Source organism: Protopterus annectens, chromosome 13.part0 (genome assembly GCF_019279795.1).
Source record: "Protopterus annectens isolate FY-2018-M chromosome 13.part0, PAN1.0, whole genome shotgun sequence".
NCBI classification, from domain to species: domain Eukaryota; kingdom Metazoa; phylum Chordata; order Ceratodontiformes; family Protopteridae; genus Protopterus; species Protopterus annectens.
Window position 1 is genome coordinate 831,884,428 of NC_056747.1, and position 25,821 is coordinate 831,910,248.

The 25,821-nt window shown below is 42.7% G+C and overlaps 1 protein-coding gene across 1 annotated transcript in view; it reads right to left on the reverse strand.

The window, feature by feature from the left end:
* The window catches only part of PPM1D (protein phosphatase, Mg2+/Mn2+ dependent 1D), a 649,112-nt gene that overhangs the window by 326,290 nt on the left and 297,001 nt on the right, over nt 1-25,821 (reverse strand). The gene's annotated exons all lie outside the window — the stretch shown is intronic.

A 25,821-nucleotide genomic window follows, 5' to 3' on the forward strand; every position in this document is an offset into this window, starting at 1 on the left:
CAGGTATTAAAAGTTTAGAATCCAGCCAGTTAACTGAAGATGGTTCATGCGGGAGTGTATCCAACAACCCCTGTCCTATAAGAGCAGGTCCAGACTGTGAGGAAGCTTGTGGTAATTGCATTTGGCCATTTGTAAAAGAAAGGAGGAAGAATAGTTATGTAAAATCTTACCATAGCCATAGATGATGTTCTCTTCTATGTTGCAGTATTTTTTACATGTGGGAAGTCCTCTGTTCAGGCAACCTGATGTCCGGCCAGCATAGAAAAGTACAGTTGTGTATACTTATCATAAACGTAGATGTTAGAGTGTATTCACTGTTGAAGTCATTACATTTGGGGTAATCTGCTGGCAGGTTGCCCTCAGTCGGCCTGAATTCCAAAGTCTTGGGTCCTGCGTCAGTTGCTGTCTTCTCTTCCATGACGTCAGGTCGTCAGGGGTATAAAACATGCAGCAGACACCATTTTCTTTAGTTTTTTCTTGCCCCCGATGTCAGATGCCCTCAAAAAGGTAGCAATTTTATATATATATATATATATATATATATATATATATATATATATATATATATACACACATATATATATATATACATATATATACATATATATATACACACACACATACATATATATATATATACACATACATACATATATATATACATATATATATACACACACACACACACACACACACACACACACACACACACACACACACACACACACACACACGCATCAATAAAAACTTTACCTTCATCTACAAGCAAATACACCACACAGGTTGTAGAAGATACAGAAGGAAACAAACTTTAGAATGACAGGGGGATGGCGGGAGGATAACCTAGACTGCAACAGTGAATACACTCGAACATCTAAATTTATGGTAAGTGCACACAACTGTACTACTTTCTTCGTGTTTCACTGTTGCAGTCATTACATTTGGGTAGAATCCCAAAGCTATGGTTGGGAGGCTGGAGCTATAAACAGCATTAGGTGCGGCTATAAGGCCCTGCAGAACTGCAGTGGCAAAGCCTGCCCTGGACATAGAGTAAAGAGGCAAATGGTAATGCTTTGTAAAGGTGTGAACAGAACTCCAAGTAGCAGCATCTAGAATGTCTTTGGTTGGTACTCCTCTGAGAAAGGCTGCTGAAGTAGCTGCAGCTCTGGTGGAATGAGACCTAATGCCCTTGGGCACAGGTTTACCATGGTGTAAGTAGCAGAATCGGATGCAGTGGCTTATCCACTTTGAAATGGTCCGCTTTGAAATGGCCTTTCCTTCTGATCCTGCAGCATATGACACTAGTAATTGCTTAGTTTTTCTTAGAGCTTTAGTCCTGCTAGAATCTTAGCTGTGTACGTCCAAGGAATGCAGAATTCTCTCCCCTTTGTTCTGCAGATTTGGATAAAAAGTTGACAGATGAATTGTTTGGTTAAGAGCTACACTGGAAACCACCTTAAGCATAAAAGTACGATTTGTCCTCAAACACTCTGCCTGGATAAAATATGATAAAAGGCTCTGCAGCCATGAGGGCCTGTAGCTCTGAAACTCTTCATGCTGAAGTAATTGCTAATAGCAGAGCCGTCTTCCATGATAAGAAGTTTACATCAGCGGTAGCAGCTGGTTCAAATGGAGGCAGGGTGAGCCTTTCCAACACATAATTGTGGTCCCATGCAGGTAATGGTGATCTTCTAGGAGGCCTTAAATTTTTGGCTCCTCTAAGATACTGCTTTATTAAAGGATGAGAAAAAATTGGTGGCTCTGTATTGTAATGAGCCAAAATGGCACAGGCATGGATTTTGATTGATGAGAAAGATAGTCCTTTGTCAACATTCCATTCAAGTATTATGTGGAATATGTGGTTCTGCTGTATAAGTTCCTTGTGCTTGATTCCAAGCACAGAATCTCTTCCATTTGTCAGCATAACATTTTCTAGTACTAGGCCTTCTGGCTTCCAAAATGACATTCATCACAGCTTTACTGAGAGGTGTCGTTTGTATGATTACATGATTAGCCATGCTGCCAGGTTCAGAGTCTGTAGTTGATTGTGCAGGATTGGATTGTTTTGCCGGGACAGTAGTTGTGGTCTTTGAGGAAAGGTCCAAGCTGGGTATTGAGACGAGTTTCTTAGGATTGGGTACCAGTATTGGCGGGGTCAGTCCGGGGCAATTAATATCATCTTTGGCTTCTCTTGTCTGACTTTTAGGAGGACCCTGGGTAGAAGAGGCAGAGAGGGAAAGGCGTAAATTGATATGGTTTTCCAACTGAAGGATAGGGCATCCACTTTCCATGCTTGTCTGTGATAAGTCCTTGTGCAGAATCTTTTCAATTGATAATTTTGAGGAGAGGCAAACAGATCCATGTCTGGGCCCCCCCATTTCTCTGTCAGCATGCTGAAGACTTGTGGATTTAGTTTCCACTCGTGAGGATCCATAAGGTTTCTGCTTAGTCTGCCAGAGTGTTTTGTTTTCCTGGTAGGAATTGAGCTTGAAGATGTATTTGGTAGGTCAAAGCTGTGTCCCACAGTGCCATGGCTAATCTGCAAAAGGGCTATGAGTGTGTGCCCCCTTGCCTGTTTATATACCACATGACTGTGGTGTTGTCAGTCTATCAATAGTTGTCCTGGATGAAGCGAGTCCTTGAAGGCTGTTCGGGCATTTTGAACAGCTAGCATCTCTTTCTGGTCGACATGTAGATGCATTTGTTTTAGTGCCCATATGACCTGAATGCATTTTCCTGCCATGTGGGCCCCCCCAAAGCATAATCTGATGAGTCTGTTAAGGTTTGGCTGGCAGAGGGTAGAGTGAAGGGCCGTCCCATGTTTTGGTGACAGGCCTTTGCCCACCATAGAAACTCCCGTTGCAGGCAGGGAATGAGAGGAATCATTGTTTCCAGACTGTGTGAATGTTGACTCCATAAACTTTTTAGGTACCATTGAAGTTTCCTCATATGCAGTCTTGCATATGGAATTAGTAGGATGCAGGATGCCATGAAGCCCAGAGCCTGTAGAATTTGTCTTGCAGAAGACTGTGCTTTTGTTGCCATCAGTTTGAAGTAAGTAGTCAGTTGCCTTTGTTTGTCTGGCATGAGGTAAGCCATCTGGGCAATTGTATTCAAGCTTGCACCCAGGAATGTTATCTTTTGAGAGGGTACAAGCTGTGATTTCTTTTCGTTTATTGTGTATCCTAGGTATGTTAGAAGTCTTTTCACAAACGCCAGGTGTCGAATACGAGTGTCCTTGTTCTCTGCTTGAATGAGACAGTCATCCAAGTAAGGATATATTTGCATACTTCTTTGTCTGCAAAATGTAATTACTGGTGCCAGGCACTTTGTAAAGACCCAGGGCGCAGTAGATAAGCCAAAGGGCAGTGCAGAGAATTGGTAATGCATTAAGCCAGCCTTGAATCTGAGGTATCTTCTGCACAACTGTCTTATTGGGGACATGCAGGTATGCCTCTTTTAGGTCTAAAGTCACCAGCCAAGCATTCTTGCCCAGCATGGGCAGAAGCTGCTGCAAAGTCAGCATTTTGAATTTTGGAATGTCCAGGTATGTGTTCAAAATTGATAAATCCAGTACTGGCCGCCAAGCCTTGTCCTTTCTGGGTACCAAGAAAAACCTTGAGTAAAAACCTTGTCCTTTTTCCTGTTCTGGTACTGTCTGAATGCCAAAAGATAAGTGCTTGGTGTAGGCAGAGGGAAGTCATTGGGATTGCTTTCTGTAGGTTTGAGCTTCATCTCCTCCAGATTTGGAGGTGGATGTGCCCCATTGCTTTGACCTATATGAGTCTTGCACCTGGTATCTGGAACCCTTAGGGCGTCTAGATTTGCCCCTTTGAGTTCTGTCTGACACAGTAAAGGACCAATAGTTTTGTAGGCCAGTGTCTACTGAATCTTCGTGGCTGCACTTGTAAGAAGTCTAACAGTTTGCATAGACTTAGCTTTGTCTTCCATTTTCTTTAAAACCTCTTCTGCCTTAATACCAAACAGAGAATCATGCTTTAAAGGTGCATCTAACAATTTAGCTTTAACATGATCAGGCAAATTTTGTTCCTTTAACCAGGCATGCCTCCTAATCACAGATCCAGTAACTGCAGCCCTGCAGGAGGTCTCTAAAGAATCAAAACCACATTGCAAAGTATGCTTTCAAACTTGTTCAGCTGCATGCAATAATTCCTGCAATTCTTTATTTTCTGCACATTCTGAAATCAACATCATTTTTTGTTTCAGCAATCCCATAACATGTTGTTGGTACTTAAGCATATGAAATTGACAGTTTAAGGCCCTGAATGCCAAGGTTGCAGACGTGTAAACCTTTTTCCCCCATCTGTCCAGTGCCCTTGAATCTCTGTCAGAAGGGGTGGATTTTTTCCTGTTGAGGCCTTAACTCCCTTTAGGCCCTGTGAAATAGTTTCAGGATCAGCAGCAGGGTTTCTAAAAAATTTATGTGAGTCAGGGACCCTGTAATATCTGTCAGGCTTACTGGGAGCCGGAGGTAAAAAGAGTCAGGGGTCAAGCTTGACTCTGAAAACACATCATCCACAATGTCTAAAACAGGGGGAATGGCTAAAGGCTTGTGCTGAGGTTGAAGGAGGAAATCCCAGAGCCTCTTTTTTGATTCTGAGAAGTCTCGACTCTCCCAGTGAAAATGCTCCCTCAACGTATGCAAGGTTTCTCCAAATGAATAATCCTCAGGAGGAGATGCAGATGGAATAGACTCCTCAGCATCAGAATCCTCATAGGGAGGTACAGATGATTCCTAATCAGAAGACTAATCAGAAGAAATAGAAACCTGATCTGAAGATTCATAATCAGTGTCTTGCCTAGGCCTCTTATCTGGAGGGGGATGGGTACCCCTGATCAAGGTAATAAGGTCTTCAGCCATTTTGATCATCTGTTTTTTAGGCATAGAGGCCTGTGCATGTGGCTCATGCGTCAGTCTTTTAGTTTTAGAAATTACTTTTGTCTTTGTTTTTGCAGCTGTCGTCAGTTTGATATACAAATGTTGAGGTCTGAATACAACCTCAGAAGCCGGTGCCTGCTCAGCGGCTCTGGACCCATCCAAGGGAGATACATCCGTCGGTCCAATACCATGAGCATCTTACAGCATGCCAGACTCCACATGGGTGTCGGTAGAGGCCTGCGACTCGAAGGTAGCAGAAATCAGAGGCTGCGAAAGCACCTCACTGGGTACTGGCGAACCAGTGACTGGCTTAGGAGAAGCTTAGTCATCGGTTTTGGATCTTGACTGCCTTTCTCTGTCCTTTTTTATGTACTCCGGTAGTCGGATTGCTATCAGACGACATTTCTGGGTAATTAAATCTGTTTCCAAATTACTCTGATGCAAAAATATACCAACGCTTAATATTGTGTTGGTTAAACCTAGCACAAAACCGACAGTCAGGTACGTTGTGATCAGGGCCTAGGCAAGGAATACAGTATAAATGGAAATCATTATGAGGTATTTGCTTCTCACAAGTAATACAATTATTTACTTTTTCTGACCTCGGTAAAAAGCAAGAAAAAAGTTTCCCCAACGGGGTACTTGGCTTTAGTGAAGACTTCGGTTCTGCAACTCAAACTCGAATATTTCAGTAGTCTGCCGACTGACACTTGCGAAATGCTTCTGCTTCAGGCACCATGCGGCAAGAAAGACTAAAGAAAATGGCGTCGGCTGCATGTTTTATACCCCTGACGACCTGACGTCATGGAAGAGAAGACCGCAACCGACGCAGGACCCAAGACTTTGGAATTCAGGCCGACTGATGGCAACTTGCCAGCAGATTACCCCAAATGTAATGACTGCAACAGTGAAACACGAAGAACATCAGCATTTAGCTACTTTAAGGTAAATGGGATGTCGCACGTATATGCCAACATCAGCCATAAAAGGACATCTGCAAGTACAATCCACCGACCTCTAATGCCCCAGAAGGAACACCAGATCTAAGGAGCAATAATATGCCACATCCAAGGAAAGAAACAAAATATAGGAGGGAAGGAAAGAGGGACAGAATACTGCAACATAGAAAAGGACATCTATGGTTATGGTAAGATTTTATACAACTATTCTATGTCCTTCTATTCAATGTTGCATGTTTACATGTGGGAGAGTATCAAAGCTTAATAAGAACCCTGGGAGGAGGAAGAAGCAGAGGAGATTTCAACAAAGCCAAGGAGAATGGTTCTAGCATATCCTGCTCTAGACTTAGAAATGCTGTCCAACTTGTAATGTTTGGAGAAAGTATGCAGAGAAGACCATGTAGCAGCCTCTAAAATAGAGTTAGTATCCAGACGTTTAAATAATGCACCTGAGGAAGCAACAGACCTAGTGCAGTGAGCCTGAAAAGGAGTAGAAACAGTCTTACCATGGAAATCTTAACACAAAAATTGCCTTAGAAATCCAAGAAAAAGTTGTCTGTTTAGAGAAAGGCAAATCCAGAGCACCAGGATGAAAAGAAACAAATAGCTGATCAGACTTTCTGATAGCCTTAGCCTTATCCAAATAAAATCGGAGTTGTCTATGCACATCCAAGGAGTGCAAGACCCATTCACTGGAGGATTAAAAAGCAGGGAAGAAAGTGGACAACTGAATAAACTGATTACGAGACAACTCATTCACCACCTTGGGTATAAAAAGGTTGGTACGCAGAGAGACCCTATTCTTGTGAAAAACCAAGAAAGGTGGGGAAGCCATCAAAGCCTGAATCTCAGAAACTCTCACAGCAGAGATTAAAGCTAACAAAAGAACTGTTTTCTAAGTATAAAACTTTAAAGAAGCTGAGGCTGCAGGTTCAAAAGGGACCACAGTAAGCTTCTCTAAGATAATTCAAATCCCAAGGAGGTGGAACTGGTTTCCTGGGAGGTTTAATATGAAGAACCAATCTGGAAGCCAAAGATGGAGATAATGGCAGACATGCAGAAATAGTTGTCAAATTAACTTTCACTGATGTGTAAGCCAAACCACTGTTTAGTAACTCTCACAAGAAAGAAAGAACCAATGGAACAATCACTGAAAGTGGATCCAAATTTAGTGAAAGACAGCAAATTGAAAATCTCTATTATTTGGATAAGTAAGATTTTCTAGTACTGAGCATCCTGCAGTACCCTAAACACGTCCTCTGAGAAAAAGGTACTTGAAAGGAATCAAAAGGTGATTACCACAGGGTCAGTTGTAAGGTTGGCAAATGTGGATAAAGCAGAGATCCCTTGTCTTGTGTGAACAGGTTCACTCTGTGAGGTAACTTGTGATAACTGCCCTTGGTTAAATGCAGAACGGGAGGGAACAAATGCTGTCTTGGCCAAAAGGGAGTCACTAGCAAGACTTTTTGGTTTGTCCTGCTGAATTTTCAGCAGGGTTTCTTGAATAAGACAAGGGTGGGTGCATAAAGAAACCTTCCCTTACATGAAAAAGGATAGGGTGTCCACCTTCCAAGTCAGAGGATACGGGAGTCTGGCACAAAATAGAGAAAGTTGTTCAGAGTGCAGACAAATAGATCCAGAAAAGGAGTAACTCACACCAGTGGACCAAGTCCAGAAAACACATCCCTGTGAAGCAGCCATTCATGGGATTGAGTCATGGACCTGCTTAGTTTGACTGCCACATTGTTTTGAGCGGAAAAAATGTAAACCGCTTAAAGAGTCACCTTGTCCTTAACTGCCAAGTCTCATTCCATGAGTGCTAACCTGCAGAGAAGGTAATTTTGCCCCCCCCCCCCCACTTGTTGACATACCACAGAACTGTGGTGTTGTCCGTAAAGACTTTCACAAGACCTGGTTGAAAGTGAGGATGAAAAGCCTACAGAGCTAGAATAAGAGCCTTAACTTACTTGATGTTAATGTGCTCTTTCATTTGGGAATGAGACCAAAGGGTCTGTACCTTCTTTAACGCAAATGTTGACCACAAACCTATGCCTGAGGCATCTGTGAACAACTCTTGGAATAAGCTAGGGCAGATAAAGAGGAAGTCATAGATTCAGAGCAAATTGCTGAATCCACCTAAGAAGCTCAGTTTTTAGGCATGCGAACAGAGGGTTCACAAACTCCAGAGGGTGAACATGCTGCATCCAAACTGACTTTAGGTACCACTGAAATTTCCACAGGTGGAGTTTTGAAAGAGGCAGCATGGGCATTGTGGATGCTATAGAAAGTACAGTTGTGTACACTTACCATAAATGTAGATGTTTGAGTGTATTCACTGTTGTAGTCATTACATTTGGGTAATCTGCTGGCAGGTTGCCATCAGTCCGCCTGAATAACAAAGTCTTGGGCCCTGCACCGGTTGCTGTCTCCTCTTCCTTGATGTCAGGTCATCAGGGGTATAAAACATGCAGCTGACGCCATTTTATTCAGTTTTTCTTTCCCCAGATGTCAGGTGCCCCCCAAATGGGGAGCAAAAAAAAAAAAAAAAAATATATATATATATATATATATATATATATATATATATATATATATCCACATATATATAAACAGCAAAACATATATAAATGCACTTTTAGCAACATAAACTTTACCTTCATCTAAAAGCAAATACACTACAAAGGCTTTAGAATATAGTGAAGGAAAGAGAAGTCATAGGAAAAGGGGGATGGAGGGTGGGTAACCCAGACTGCAACAGTGAATACACTCAAACATCTACATTTATGGTAAGTGTACACAACTGTACTATGTTCTTCGTGTTTCACTGTTGCAGTCATTACATTTGGGTAGAATCCCAAAGCTATGGATAGGAGGATGGAACTAGATAGCATTAGGAATGGCTATAAGGCCCTGCAGAACTGCAGTGGCAAAGCCTGCCCTGGATGTGGAGAAGAGAGGCAAATGATAATGCTTTGTGAAGGTATGAACAGAGCCCCAAGTAGCAGCTTCTAGAATGTCTTTGGTTGGAACTCCTCTGAGAAAGGCTGTTGAGGTCAAGGCAGCCCTGGTGGAATGTGACCCGATTCCCTTGGGCACAGGTTTACCATGATGCAAGTAGCAGATACGAATGCAGTGGCTTATCCACTTAGAAATAGTCTGCTTTGATATAGCCTTCCACTCTGATCTTGAAGCAAATGCCACCAGTAGTTGCTCAGACTTTCTTAGAGATTTGGTCCTGTTTAAGTAGAATCTTAGTTGTCTGTGTACGTCCAATGAATGCAGAATCCGCTCCCCCTTGTTCTGCAGATTTGGGTAAAATACTGGCAGGCGAAAAGTTTGGTTAGGAGCCACACTGGATACCACCTTAGGCATAAAGGAAGGATTGGTCCTGAGGGACACCCTGTCCGGGTAAAATGTAATAAAAGGCTCCACCGCCATGAGGGCCTGTAGCTCTGAAAAGTACAGTTTTGTACCTACCATAAATGTAGATGTCCGATAGATATGCAACTGCAGTCATAACATATGGGTTTGTCCTGCCTCAGGCAGCCCTCAGTCGGCCGAATTCTAAAGTCTGGGTCCGGCGTCGGCTGGTGTCGCCTCCTCTCTGACGTCACAATGGCTGGAGTATAAAGGCATCGGCCGACGCCATCTTCTTCAGTGTTTCTTGCCCCAGATACCAGGTGCCCTCCTAGGAAGGCTAAAATTGATGAATGGATCAACAATTCCAGACATGCACAACAGTAATAAACAGATACACCATAGGAGATACTCCCAGATAAAAGGAACAGGGGGAATGGACCCAAATGAAGGAAAAGAGGGGAAGGAGGGAGGGAAAATCCGACTGCAGTTGCATATCTATCGGACATCTACATTTATGGTAGGTACAAAACTGTACTATGTCCTTCAAGAATGCAACTGCAGTCATAACATATGGGTTGAATACCATAGCCAAGCTGGGGGTGGATGGAGCTAAGAAAAAGATGGTGTAGCTAAAATGCCCTGCAGGACTGCCGAAGCAAAGCCTGCTCGGTATCTGGAGTATAAGGGCAGGTTGTAGTGTTTGGTAAATGTATGCACGGAGCTCCATGTAGCAGCCTCTAGAATGTCCTTTGTAGCCACTCCTCTTAGGAAAGCTGTGGATGTGGCTATAGCTCTGGTGGAATGTGGCCTAATATTGGCTGGCACACTTTTTCCATGGTAAGAATAGCAAAATCTGATGCAATGTCCAATCCATTTTGAAATTGTTTGCTTGGAGACTGCTTTTCCTTGTCTTCCAGCAGCATAGGCTACAAACAGCTGGTCAGACTGTCTGGTGGCCTTAGTTCTGTCCAAGTAGTAGCGCAGTTGCCTATGTCCAAGGTATGTAGCAGTCTTTCCCCTCTGTTTTGAGGATTGGGGAAGAAGGTAGGAAGGTGAATAGCTTGATTTAGAGACACCCTGGAAATTACCTTTGGCATGAAAGAAGGATTTGTTCTTAGAGAGACTCTGTCCTGATGAAAAATGAGGAAAGGAGGTACTGCCATGAGTGCCTGTATCTCCGAGACTCTTCTTGCTGATGTGACTGCCAATAGAAAAACCGTTTTCCATGATAGAAATTGCATCTCTGAGGTTGCTGCTGGCTCAAAGGGAGGAAGAGATAACTTTTCCAATACAAAATTGAGGTCCCATGCAGGTACTGGTTGTTTTCTGGGAGGCTTGATATTCTTTATCCCTCTCAGGAACTGTCTTAGCAAAGGATGTGAAAACACTGGTGGATCACAATCGTATCTTGCTGAGATTGCTGAGGCATGAATCTTTATGGAAGAATATGAGAGTCCAGAATGAAACATTTCTGCCAAGTATTCCAATATCTGAGGTATACTCAGTACTGTTGTATTCTGACCCCTGTTGGCAGCCCAGATGCTGAATCTCTTCCACTTGGCTGAATAGGTTTTTCTGGTGGAAGGTCTGCGTGCTTCCAATAAGATGTCCTGAACTGCCTTGGAAAGAGTGGAAGCGGAAGGAGTTAAGGTATCCTCCAGGCTGTCAGATGTAATGTTTTCAGGTTTTGGTGAACAGTCCTGTAGTTGTGTTGTGTTAGGAGCAGAGGCCATAGGGGCAGAGGCCACGGTTTGGTCCAAGTTATGCTCAACAGCAATGGGTACCAGTGTTGCTTTGGCCAGTCTGGAGCTATCAAAATGCCTGTTGGTTGTTCTGCTTTGATCTTCAGGACCACCTTGGTCAACAGCGGCAGAGGAGGAAAAGCATAAATTTTCAGGGAATTCCAGCTGAAGGAGAGAGCATCCGTTGTCCAGGCTAGAGGATGGTGAGTCCTGGTACAGAACTTTTCCAGGTGATGATTCGTGTGAGACGCAAAGAGATCTATGTCCGGTCTTCCCCATGTCCTTGTTATTTGTGAGAAAATGTGGGTATGCAGCATCCATTCGTGCGGATCCAAGAAATTTCTGCTCAGCTTGTCCACCAGTACATTGTCCTTGCCTGGCACAAACAGGGATTGCAGGTGTATCTTCAGACTCAGTGCTTTTTCCCCAAAGAATCATTGTTAGCCTGCAGAGGGGGTATGAATGAGTCCCTCCCTGCTTGTTTATATACCACATGACTGTGGTGTTGTCTGTCCTTATTAGTAAATGCCCTTGTTGCAGTGATTTTTCGAAACTCTCGATTGCATGCATCACTGCCAACATCTCTTTTTGGTTTATGTGCAGATGCCTTTCCTTTGGTGTCCATTGACCTTGAATGCATCTGCCCTCCATGTGCGCCCCCCATCCATGATCTGAGGAGTCTGTTGTAATTATTTGACCTGCTTGAGGACTGTTGAAAGACATGCCTTTGTTTAATTGACTTGCTTGAGCCCACCACAAGAATTCTTTTTGCAGACATGGAATAAGTGGGATTACGTCCTCTAGGCTTTGGCTGTGTTGGGACCATAAGCTTTTCAAATACCATTGCAGCTTTCTCATATGAAGTCTTGCCAAAGGTATCAGAAGAATGCATGATGCCATGAATCCCAGGGCCTGCAGGAGTTTCCTTGCAGTAAGCTGGGAGAGCTGTGCTAGGCCTTTGAAGTACTCTGGTAACTGCTGTTGTTTTTCCTCTGAGGTAGGCCATTTGTGTTTGTGTCTCCAGTTTGGCTCCTAAGAAAATAATCTGCTGGGATGGCAGTAGTCTTGATTTTTGGATGTTGACTGTGTATCCCAAGGCCTGTAGTAATTGCATGACATAGTCCAAGTTCTTTATTAAGGTTGGTTTGTTGTCTGCTTGTATGAGGCAGTCGTCCAGGTAGGGATATATGTGAATTCCCTGGAGTCTGCAGTGTGCCACTACTGATGCCAGGCATTTTGTGAACACTCTGGGCGCAGTAGATAAGCCAAACGGCAATGCTGAGAATTGATAATGCTCTGTCCCTGCAAGAAATCGGAGGTATCTTCTGCAGCTTTGTCTGATTGGGACATGCAGGTATGCCTCCTTGAGGTCCAGAGTGACCAGCCAAGACCCCTTGCCCAGCATGGGAAGGAGTTGCTGCAACATCAGCATTTTGAACTTTGGCACAATGAGAAAGGTATTTAGAATAGACAAGTCCAGTATAGGCCTCCATTTGTTTTCCTTTCTTGGAACAAGGAACAGTCTTGAATAAAATCCCTGGCCTTGTTCCTGAGGAGGTACCTTTTCTATTGCTTTTATACTTAATAGCTTTGAAACTTGAATGAGTGCCTCTGCCCTTTAATGGTGTGGCAGGTTTGGCATGCCTTGTCTTGTAGGTAAAGTATGGAAGTGGAATCTGTAACCCTTGTCTATTAAATCCAGAATCCAGTTGTCCTTGGTTAAGATATGCCAGTTTTTTTGAGAATAAGGATAATTTTTCGCCCAAGGGTGCTTCTCTCTGAGCCCTTGTAGGCGGTATGAAAGTCAAATCATTGTGATTGTCCTTGTGGTGCAGCTGTAGTGGCTGCAGCACTTCTTTGATTTGTAGGTTGCCATTGGCGGCCCCTGTAGGAGCCTCGGTATTGCCCTCGGCCACGCCTGTTCTTTCCTCTTTGAAACTTGTCCGAGTCTGGGAAGAACCAATTCTTTGAAGGCCAGTTTCGACTGAATCTGGGTGGCTGAACCTGGAGGAAATCCTCGACTGTCTGCACTGACTTAGCTTTTTCCTCAATGGACTTCAACACATCTTGTGCATTAGCACCAAAAAGCTTCTGTTTTTCCAGAGGTGCATCAAGTAACTTTACTTTGACATGGTCTGGCAGTGACTGATCTTTTAACCATGCATGTCTACGTATCACAGCCCCAGTCATAGCTGCCCTACATGAAGCCTCCAATGCATCATAACCACACTGAAGAAAATGATTGTTAACCTGTTGGGTGTTATGTATGTGATCCTGCAATGCCTTTCTATCAATAGGCTCAGGAGAGGCTAACTTTTTCTGTAAATCATCCAGTAAAAAATCCTGGTACTGAAACATATGAAAAAGGCAGTTAAGTGACCTCATGGCTAGGGTGGTAGAGGTATAAACTTTTTTACTCCATCTCTCCATAGACCTAGCTTCCCTATCCACTGGCAAAGGATTCTTGGCAGTGGAGGTAGCCACTCCCTTGGGACCCTGTGAAATAGTTTCTAAATCCACAGAGTGGGCCTTAAAGAGATGCTTGTGAGTGTCAGGGACTCTGTAATATCTGTCTGGCTTGACAGGAGAAGGGGGGAGAGAATCAGGGTTAGCACTGGAGTCGGAGAAAACATCATCCAAAACATCCATCACAGGAGGAATAGCTAAAGGTCTGTACTGGGGAAGCTTTAGGAAGGTACGTAGCCTTTTCCTGGAATCAGAGAATTCCTGACCCTGCCATTGGAAATGTTCCCTCATTGAGTGAAGGACTTCACCAAACGAGAAATCCTCTGGAGGAGAGGCAGAGGGAATTGATTCCTCAGTATCAGAGTCCTCATAGGCCTGGAAGGATTCTTCTTGAATGTCTGAATGCTCAGAATCCCCAGAGGCCTCATCTGAAGAGAGGTTTTCAGTCTGCTCAGTTCTAGGCCTTTTCTCTGCAGGAGGCAGAGAACCTCTGTCTGGGTGAGGCTGAGACCCCCTGATAAGGGAAATAAGGTCAGCAGCAAGAGACATTATCTGTTTATCAGAGGAGGGGGCCTGGACAGCAGGTTTAGGATGGGCCTTGGCCTGGCTGGCAGCCTTAGCACGTGCAAAGGCCTTGATGGACAGATACAGGAGGCCTAGCTGCCCCACGTGCAGGAGTGACCTTGTCCACCGGAATGGTGTTGGGTAAATCAAGAACCTCGGTTTCCGGTGGAAAATCAACAACCGGCACCAGAGAGGTCTCCGGGACCGAAGGACGAGTTAACGCTGTGTCGTCGGCCTGGAGCTGTTGAATTACCGCTTCCACAGGGACCGAAGCACTAGCGGAGGGTCTAGGAGTAGTATGCCAGTCCCGGTCCTTCCGTTTTTTGGAAGATTGAGCTGTCGGTTGATCCGACGGCATGATATACGCAAAGGATTCGCCGAAAAAGTCTTCAGCAAATTCTGCCCGGCGCCTGAGAGTGCGCTTATTAAAGCAAGCACAGGCCGAGACGTCATGGTCTGGGCCCAGGCAGGGAAGACAGTAAGAATAGAAGTCCTTATGAGGTATTTGTTTACCACAAGACAAACAATTATTAACTTTCTCAATTTGTTCCGACATCGGCTGAGGCAAGAAAAAATGTTCCTCAACAGGGTACTTAGCTTTTAGATGACTTCGGTACTGAAAACACAGGAGCTGACCAACCGGCACTTGCGAACTGCTTCTGCTTCGGGCACCGCGCGGCAAGAAAGACTGAAGAAGATGGCGTCGGCCGATGCCTTTATACTCCAGCCGTTGTGACGTCGGAGAGGAGGCGACACCAGCCGACGCCGGACCCAGACTTTGGAATTCGGCCGACCGAGGGCTGCCTGAGGCAGGACAACCCATATGTTATGACTGCAGTTGCATTCTTGAAGGACATTCCTTCTTGCTGAAGTGATTGCCAAAAGCAAAGCTGTTTTCCAAGATAAAAACTTTATATCTGCAGTAGCTGCTGGTTCAAAAGGAGGCAGGGTGAGTTTTTCCAGCACAAAATTGAGGTCCCATGCAGGAGTTGGTGATCTTAGGAGGCCTTACATTTTTGGCCCCTCTAAGATACTGTTTTAGCAGAGGATGAGAAAAGATGGGAGGCTCCGTGTTGTAATGAGCCGAGATGGCAGAGGCATGGATTTTTAATGAAGAAAAAGATAAGCCCTTGTCAAGCATCTCAGTGAAGTATTGTAAAATCTGAGGGATATTTGGTTTTGCTGTGTCCGTTCCCTGGGCTTGGTTCCAAGCACAGAATCTCTTCCATTTATAAGCATAAGATTTTCTAGTACTAGGCCTTCTGGCTTCCAAAATGACATCCATCACAGATTTACTGAGAGGTGTTGTTTGAATAATTACATGATCAGCCATACTGCAAGATTCAGAGTTTGGAGACGAGTGCGCAGAATTTGATTGTTCTGCTGAGACAGTAGATGAGGTATCTGAGGCAAGTACCAAGGAGGGAGTAGAGACATATTCCTTAGAATTGGGTACCAGTGCTGGCGAGGCCAGTCCGGAGCAATTAGGATCACTTTTGTTTTTTTTTTCTGTCTGACCTTTAGTAAGACCTTGGAGAGAAGAGGCAGGGGAGGAAAGGCGTAGACTGATAGGTTTTTCCATCTGAAGGATAAGGCATACACTTTCCTTGCTTGACTGTGATAAGTCCTTGTGCAGAATTTGTCCAGTTGATAGGCAAATAGATCTATGTCTGGGTTCCCCCATTTCTGTGTTACCATGCTGAAGATTTGTGGATCCAGTTTCCACTCGTGCAGGTCCATAAGGTTTCTGCTTAGGTCATCTGCCAGAGTACTTTGTTTTCCTGGCAGGAATTGAGCTTGAAAATGTACTTGGTTAGTCAAGGCTGTGTTCCACAATGCCATGGCTAGTCTGCAAAGGGGGTAGGAATGTGTACCCCCCGGCTTGTTTATGTACCACATAACCGTGGTGTTGTCCGTCTTTATCAGTAGTTGTCCTGGATGAAGTAAGCCCTTGAAGGCTGTCAGGGCATTCTGAACAGCTAGCATCTCTTTCTGGTTGATATGCAGATGCATTTGTTTTGGGCTCCATATGCCCTGAATGCATCTCCCAAGCCAGTTGGGCCCTCCAAGCATAGTCTGATGCGTCTGTAGTCAGGATTTGGGTGGCAGGGGGTAGAGTGAATGACAGTCCCTTGTTTTGGTGACATGTCTCTGCCCACCAAAGAAATTCCTGTTGTAGGCAGAGAATGAGAGGAATCCTTGTTTCCAGACTGTGACAATGTTGACTCCATAAACTTTTTAGGTACCATTGAAGTTTCCTCATATGCAGTCTTGCAAATGGAATTAGTAGAATGCAGGATGTCATGAACCCCAAAGCCTGCAGAATTTGTCTTGCAGACAACTGGGTTTTTGTTGCCATCTGTTTGAAGTATGTAGTCAGTTGCCTTTGTCTGGCGTAAGGTAAGCCATCTGGGCAGTTGTATTCAAGCTTGCACCCAGGAATGTAATTTTCTGAGAGGGTACCAGTTGTGATTTATTTTCGTTTATTGCGTACACTAGGCATGTTAGAAGCCTTTTTACAAATGCCAGATGTTGAAGAAGAATGTCCTTGTTCTCTGCTTGAATGAGACAGTCAACCAGGTAAGGATAAATCTGTATGCTTCTTTGTCTGCAAAATGCAATTACTGGTGCCAGGCACTTTGTAAAGACCCTGGGCGCAGTAGACAAGCCAAAGGGCAGTGCAGGGAATTGGTAATGCATAAAACCTGCCTTGAAGCATAAGTATCTTCTGCACGATTCCCTTACTGGGATATGCAGGTATGCCTCTTAAGTCTAGAGTCACTAACCAAGTGTTCCTGCCCAGCATAGGCAGTAGCTGTTGTAAAGTCAGCATTTTGAATTTTGGAATGTCCAGGAATATGTTCAAAAATCGGTAAGTGCAGCATTGGACGCCAGGCATTGTCTTTTCTGGGTACCAGGAACAGTCTTGAATAAAAACCTTGTCTTTTTTCCTGTTCTGGTACTGGTTGAATAGCCCCCATATCATTGAGGGACATAACTTGTTTCTGAGCCTCTGCCCATTGATTTTTGTGGCAGATCTGGCCATCCATTTGGAATTGGCAAAGTATGGAAATGAAATCTGTACCCCTGGGATACTATGTTTAATACCCACTTGTCCTGGGTAATTAACTGCCAACTTTGAGCATGAAGTGCTAATTTTCCCCCCAAGGGGGCTGCCAAAAGATAAGTGCTTGGTGATGGTAGAGGGAAGTCATTGAGACTGCTTACTATAGGGTTGTGCTTTGTTTCCTCCAGATTTGGAGGTGGAGGCACCCCACTGCTTTGACCTGTAAGAACCCTGTGATTGGTATCTAGAGCCTTTTGAGCACCTGGATTTGCCTTGAGAGGCTCTGTTGGACACAGGAAAGCTAAATCTGGGTGGCTGCACTTGTAAGAAATCTTTTACAGTTTGCATAGATTTAGCCTTGTCTTCCATTTTCTTTAAAACCTCTTCTGGCTTACTACCAGAGTATCATGCTGTAAAGGGGCATCCAACAATTTAGCTTTAACATGATCAGGCAGATTCTGCTCCTTGAGCCAGGCATGCCTTCTAATCACAGATCCAGTAACTGCGGCCCTGCAAGAGGCCTCCAAAGAATCAAAACCACATTGCAAAGTATGTTTTCCAACCTGTTCTACCGCATGCAATATTTCCTGTAATTCTTTATTTTCCACACAATCAGAAATCAACATCATATTCTGTTTCAATAAGCCCATAACATGCTGTTGATATTTAAGCATATGAAACTGGCTGTTTAATGCCCTAACTGCCAAGGTTGCAGACGTATAAATTTTCTTTCCCCATCTATCCAGTGCCCTGGAGTCTCTATCAGAGGCTGTAAGGTTTTTGGCTGTAGAGGCCTTTACACCTTTGGGACCCTGTGAGATAGTTTCAGGGTCAGCAGCACGATTTTTGAATAGAAACCCTGTAATATCTGTCTGGCTTACTAGGAGGCGGAGGTAGGGAATCAACAATGTCCAATACAGGAGGTATAGCCAAAGGCCTATGCTGAGGAAGACGAAAATCCCTAAGCCTCTATTTAGATTCAGAAAAATCCTGACTCTCCCAATGAAAAGTTCCCTTAAAGTATGCAAGGTTTCTCCAAAAGAATAATCCTGAGGAGATGCAGATGGGATGGATTCTTCTGCATTTGAATCCTCAAAGGGTGGTATAGAAAATTCCTGATCAGAAGAAATAGAAACCTGATCTGAAGATTCATAATCAGTGTCATGCCTAGGCCTCTTAGCAGGGGGGGTTAGGAACCCCTGATCAAAGTAATTAAGTCCTCAGCCATTTTGATCATCTGTTTTTTAGGCATAGGATCCTGAGCACGTGACACATGCGTCATTTTTTTTTTAGACTTAGATGTTTTTGAAGCTGGCATCGATTTTATATAAAAATGTTGAGGCCTGAAAACACCCTCAGAAGCCGGTACCTGCTCAGCGGCTCCAGACCCATCCAAGAGAGAGAGACATCCGCGGGTTCAATACTCTGAGAATCTTGCAGCATACCGAACTCCGCATGGGTCTCGGTAGAGGCCTGCGACTCAAAAGTAGCGGGTATCAGGGGCTGCGAAAGCACCTCACTGAGTACCGGCGTACCGGCGACTGGCTTAGGAGAAGCTTCGTCGTCGGTTTTGGACCTCGACGGTCTGTCTTTTTCTTTGTGTTTTTTGTGAACTCCGGTAGTCGGATTGCTAACAGACGACATTTCAGGGTAATTAAATCTGGATCCAAAATATTCTGAAGCAAAAATATACAGATGCTTAATAGTGAGCTGGTTAAATCTAGCACAAAACAGACACAGCAAGGCACGTTATGATCTGGGCCTAGGCAAGGAATACAGTACAAATGAAAATCCTTATGAGGTATTTGCTTCCCACAAGTAATGCAATTAATAACTTTTACTGACATCGGTAAGGAGCAAGAAAAAAAAGTTTCCCCAACGGGGTACTTAGCTTTAGTGAAAACTTCGGCTCTGAAACTCAAATGCAAAAATTTCAGGAATTGGCCAACCGGCACTTGCAACTGCGTCTGCTTCAGGCACAGCGCAGCATGAAAGACCAAATAAAATGGCGTTGGTTGCATGTTTTATACCCCTGATGTCATGGAAGAGGAGACAGCAACCGACGCAGGACCCAAGACTTTGTTATTCAGGCTGACTGAGAACAACCTGCCAGCAGATTACCCAAATGTAATGGCTGAACTGTGAAAAATGAAGAACATCCTAGAAGTCTCAGAAATTCCCTTGCTGTAATGGAAGAGAGAGGCAGAAGGTTTTCGAAGAAGGAAGTGAAATGAGGGACCAAATCTTGCCTGTTGGTAGAAAAGCCATCAATGACTGTTCTGAACCTGTACCTTAGGAAGATGTGGTCTTGTGAAGGGGACAGGGAAGATTTTTATTTAATTTATGGCAAACCTAACTTTGCAGGAAAAGGATGGCAAACTGCAGATTTTGAGTCAGCTGTTCTGATAAAGGAGCCAGAAAGAGAAGATCATACAGGTATGGAGTGCTGAATACCCTTGACCCTTAGGAAAGCAATCACAGGGGCCAAGTACTTTGTGAATACCCTTGGGGCAGTTAAAAGTCCAAAAGGCAAGGCAGAGAACTGAAAGGGCAAAGAAGCCACAGAGAAACATAATTTCTTGTACAGAGGATGGATGGAAATGTGGAGGTAAGCATCTCTGACATCTAGAGAAGCCATGTAAGAGTGAGGGAGAATCAAGGGAAACAGTCTTTAAAGACAACATGTGGAAAGTTGGCACTTTTAGGAATGTGTTCAAGTAGGAAAGATCCAGAATTGGTCACCAAGGACCATGTTTTCTGGGGCCTAGTAACATTCTTGAATAAAAACTTCTGCCTCTCTAGTCCACTGGCACCTGTTTTGACAAGGCACAATTTAACAAGTCTTTTAGAACCTGTAGAACCAAATCCAATTGGTTTGTAGAAGGTTGTGGAACCCCCATGAAAGGGGGGAGATTTTTCCAAGTTACAAATATCCCTGTTGGAAAATGGAAAGCACCCAAGAATCCTGAGTGATCTTTGCCCAAGCTGGAAGAGAGGGAGACAGACAAAGAGATAGAGGGGTAAAACTCAGAAGAGGCTGGTAAGTCACTGACTGCTTGGCCTGGCTGGAAAGGACTACTGGGAAGAGGGTGTAGACCTAGCAGACTTGGCTTGTGGAGGTCTACTAACAGTCTTTTTAGGTCTAGAAGACGAAGCAGAAGAGAAGATGAATGTACTGGTCTTCTAACAAAGGATGTCTTTGAAGTTAAATTCCTGTGGAATTTAGGAAAAGGGGGTACGAAAAGGTGATTCAAATCTTGAAGTTCTTTTCCCTTCTTTTGCAAGGACTTAAATCTGTAGCTGCAGAACCAATAACCGTAGACTTATCTAGAGGTGCATCCAACAATTTTGCATTTATGTTGTCTGGCAATGGTAGAAGCCCCAACAAAGAATGCCTTCTAAGAACAGAACCAGATGCAGTTGCTGTGGAGGATGCCTACATAGCATCATAACTGCATTTAATTGATTGTCTAGCCACTTGAGAAAAAGCCGCTAAGAGACACATAACTTGATTTTTAATGTCATAATCTGGAAGCTTAGGAAGAGCTTGAGAGGCCTGAGGAAGTAGGGCAACTGAATATCTGGACATGCGAGTTTGGTAATTCACAGCTCTGCTGTCCAAAGTGGAGGAAGTATAAACTTTCCCACAAAGTCTAGTCTTTCCAAACTTTTACTCTTTTATCAGAGGGAAGTAGTTTTGAAGTAAGAGACAATGTAGAAGGGCTGTCTGAAGCAATAGGAACAACCGCTGGACAGTACAGTTGTGTACAGTTACCATAAATGCAGATGTTCTTAGTGTTTCACTGTTGCAGTCATTACATTTGGGTAGATTCCCAATACTAAGGATGGGAGGAATTTAGATAGCATTAGGACCAGCTATAAGGCCCTGCAAAACTGCAGTGGCAAAGCCAGCTCTGGAGAAAATTGTCAAATGGTAATGCCTGGTGAAAAGTATGTGTAGAACTCTAGGTAGCAGCTTCAAGGATGTCCATGGTAGGTTGTACTCTGAGAAAGGCTGTAGAGGTTGATGCTGCCCTGGTTGAGTGGGGTCTGATCCCCTTGTGGGATAGGTTTTCCATGGTGCTTATAGCAGAAATGAATGCAATGGCCTATCCATTTGGAAATGTTTTGCTTTGAAATAGCCTTCTCTGTCCCTGCAGCAAATGCCACCAGCAGTTTTTCATATTTCCTTTGAGGATTAGTCCTGTCCAAGTAGAATCCAAGTTGTCTGTGCCATGTAAGGAGTGCAGTATCCGTTCCCCTTTGTTCTGTGGATTAGGAAAGAAAGTTGGCAAATGAATGGACTGATTAAAGGCCACACTGGATACCACCTTTGGCATGAAAGTGGGATTGGTCCCGAGGAACACCCTGTCCGCATGAAAGATGATGAAAGGTTCCACTGCCATACGGGCCTGTAATTCAGATACCCTTCTTGCTGAAGTGATGGCTAAAAGGGAAGTTGTTTTCCAAGAAAGGAATTTTAAATCTTGAATTAATGCAGTAGCAGCTGGCTCGAAAGGACGACGGGTGAGTTTCTCCAATACAAAGTTAAGGTCCCAGGCTGGAGCTGGAGCTCTCCTGGGTGGTCTTAAAGTTTTGGCCCCTCTGAGGAACTGCTTGAGCAGTGGATGAGAGAAGAGGGGAGGCCAGCTTTCCAAGCTTCAAGACACCTTCCATGCTTTCAAACTGTCAGGCAGCTCCAGCTGAGCTGACAAAGACAAGTTTGGAAGCAAAGCCCTTCAGAGCTTTCCTGCCAACACAGAGGGAGGCTGAGCACTGAAATGAAAAAGCTAGGAACAAAAAAAAAATAAATGTCCAAACCCTAGCATAAAAAGCACATAAAAAAAGGGGGATGGAGGGAGAGACTGGTTACTGCAGCAGTGAAACATTTACAGTTGTTGTAAGTTTACTTATAACTGTACTATAATAAGTAAAAAAGAAGCCAACCAGTGCTACTAGTCCACAAAACACTCTAAACAAAGCACTGTTACTGCAAACTGGATTCAAAGTATTTCCTTTATTGTAAAATCCTTAAAAACAGATGATTGAGCGCTTTCTTCCCTCTCAAGCAGGGATTTCATCAGAATCTTACCTTTTCCCTCCAAAATTTCCCCTTAAATAGTGAATTACATCATTAAATCATTAAAACCTGGTGACTCATCTTATTAACATATAAAATTCATAAATATGCATTCAAAATATATTCAAAATATATTCAAAGTGTAAAGTCCTAGGAAATAATTTAACTATAAAAACAAATAAATATATCTTAGACATTTTATATGAATGTGTGTGTACACATTTTTGTGTAACATTATTTCATTAACTCCACTTTTTTGTATAACAAGGGCTTAATAGAAATAACTTCATTCAGCCCAGGGACTTGACTTGCTTGTAACATAATTTGCCATCTTAGCTCCCTCTCTTCTATGTAACTTCTATAATTACCCCATCTGGGGTTCTTTAAAACCTTCTCTAAGATGGCAAATTCAAAACCTAAAAAACCAGAGCAGTTTGTGGAATGTTTACATAAAGCATTGTTTAGATTTTTATTAAGTATTTGCTAAGTGTGCTCATAAATCCTGTCCTTTAAATGCCTTTCTGTCTTACCGACATAAAAACTAGGGCAGGTTTTACACAGCGCCAAATAAATCACACCTATAGTTTGACAATTACCTTTTTCAAACTTTATTTCTGTCCTTAGAATGTTGTTTAGTGTAATACTCTCCCTAGTGTAAATATATTGGCACTGGGAGCAACGCCCACATTTTGAAGTGCCATACTTATTATTTTTATTCTTAAATTCACTTTCAAAACATTTTTTCAAATTGGGTCCAACTTTATAAACAAAATTTGGTTTATTACCCACTACAGTCCATAGCTTCAAATTATTTCTCAACATATGTTATATGTTAGATTCTTGGATGATATCTTTATTTTGTGGAAAGGTCCGAAGACTAAGATTCAAGAAATGATTAAGTATTTTAATGACAGTACAGAATTTTTAAGATTCACCTATGAATATAAACAGAATGGTACAAACTATCTAGATGTAAATATTCAAAAGGAAAATGGGTCATTTAAATCTAAGGTTTATAGAAAACCACATTTTAGTAACTCATACCTAACATTATTCGAGTAATCACCCAACAAAACAAAAAATAGTATTTTGAAAGGCCAGCTCATTAGGATAGCAAGAATGACATCTAATGATGAAGATATTGATGAAGAACTGGCAATAGTAGCTAGATTATTTAAGGAAAGAGGGTACCCCACTAAAAACGTTAATGACTATGTTAATTTTGTAAGGGACGAATGGGGAAAGAAATACAAACCCCTTTTAGGGAACCCACACAATATGGGTGAAGAAACAAACAAAGGACCTGAAGACAATAAGGATTTTGAAAAATCTATGGTCATTCCTTTTGGAAATAAAACATATGAGGTGGAGAAAATAATGAATGACAATTGGGTTATGTTGAGAAATAATTTGAAGCTATGGACTGTAGTGGGTAATAAACCAAATTTTGTTTATAAAGTTGGACCCAATTTGAAAAAATGTTTTGAAAGTGAATTTAAGAATAAAAATAATAATAAGTATGGCACTTCAAAATGTGGGCGTTGCTCCCAGTGCCAATATATTTACACTAGGGAGAGTATTACACTAAACAACATTCTAAGGACAGAAATAAAGTTTGAAAAAGGTAATTGTCAAACTATAGGTGTGATTTATTTGGCGCTGTGTAAAACCTGCCCTAGTTTTTATGTCGGTAAGACAGAAAGGCATTTAAAGGACAGGATTTATGAGCACACTTACCAAATACTTAATAAAAATCTAAACAATGCTTTATTGTAAACATTCCACAAACTGCTCTGGTTTTTTAGGTTTTGAATTTGCCATCTTAGAGAAGGTTTTAAAGAACCCCAGAGGGGGTAATTATAGAAGTTACATAGAAGAGAGGGAGCTAAGATGGCAAATTATGTTACAAGCAAGTCAAGTCCCTGGGCTGAATGAAGTTATTTCTATTAAGCCCTTGTTATATAAAAAAGTGGAGTTAATTAAATAATGTTACACAAAAATATGTACACACACATTCATATAAAATGTCTATAAGATATATTTATTTGTTTTTATAGTTCTATTATTTCTTAGGACTTTACACTTTGAATATATTTTGAATGAATATATTTTGAATGCATATTTATGAATTTTATATGTTAATAAGATGAGTCACCAGGTTTTAATGATTTAATGATGTAATTCACTATTTAAGGGGAAATTTTGGAGGGAAAAGGTTAGATTCTGATGAGTATAACTGTACTATGCCCATCATATTAATCATTGTTGCAGTAGCGATAGCTTAACTAGATGAAGAAAAGTCCATGTGCCCTGGACAAATACAGTTGTGTACACTTACCATAAATGTAGATGTCTGAGTGTATTCACTGTTGCAGTCATCAGTTTTAGGTTATCTGCTTGCAGTAGCCCTCATTCGGCCTGATTAACAAAGTCTTGGGTCCTGCGTTGGTTGCGGTTTCTTCTTCCATGACGTCAGGTCGTCAGGGGTATAAAACATGCAGCCGACGCCATTACATCAGTTTTTCTTGCGTCAGATGTCAGAAGCCCCCAAAATAGGAAGCAATTACATGGTGCGGAACACCTCCAGTAAAAAGTAAATACTACTGCCATAAGATACAGCCAAAAAAAAGAGGATAGGTAGAAAGTATAGATTAAGTCAGGGGACTGGAGGGAGGGTAAAGTATAGTTGTGTACACTTACTATAAATGTAGATGTTAGAGTGTATTCGCTGTTGCAGTCATCACATTTGGGTTATCTGCTTGCAGTCATCACATTTGGGTTATCTGCTTGCAGTAGCCCTCAGTCGGCCTGATTATAAAAGTCTTGGGTCCTGCGTCGGTTGCTGTCTCATCTTCCATGACGTCAGGTAGTCAGGGGTATAAAGCATGCAGCAGACGCCATTACATCAGTTTTTCTTGCCCCAGATGCAGTTGCAGTCACTACATTTGGGTTATCTGCTTGCAGTAACCCTAAGTCGGCCTGATTAACAAAGTCTTGGATCCTACTTCGGTTGCTGTCTCTTCTTCCGTGACGTCAGGTTATAAGGGGTATAAAACATGCAGTCAACATCATTACATCAGTTTTTATTGCCCCAGATGTCAGTTGCCCCCCCTAATGGGAAGCAATTAAATCTATACATGTACAAGGTTATACCTTCAACAAAAAAGCAAATACACCAAAAAGCATTTAACCACTGAAAAGGAGAGAAGAGGTATAGCCAAAAGAAATCAGGGGGCTGGAGGGAGGGTAACTAGAACTGCAACAGTGAATACACTCAAACATCCACATTTATGGTAAGTGTACACAAAGTACAGTTGTGTACCTACCATAAATGTAGATGTTCGAGTGTATTCACTGTTGCAGTCATTACACTTGGGTTATCCTGCTGGCAGGATACCCGCAGTCGGCCTGAATTCCAAAGTCCTGGTCCGGTGTCGGTTGCAGTCGCCTCTTCCCTGACGTCAGTGCGCCAGGGGTATAAAAGATGCAGCAGACTCCATTTTCTTCAGTTTTTCTTGCCCCAAATGTCAGGTGCCCCCAAAAGGGTAAGCTAAAAAAAATTGCTTATAAAAGCATGCACTAAAATAAAACAATACCTTCATCTACAAGCAAATACAACACATAGGTTGTACAGGATAGAGAAGTACAGTTAAGTCCCAGCAAAAAAAGGAGGATGGTGGGTG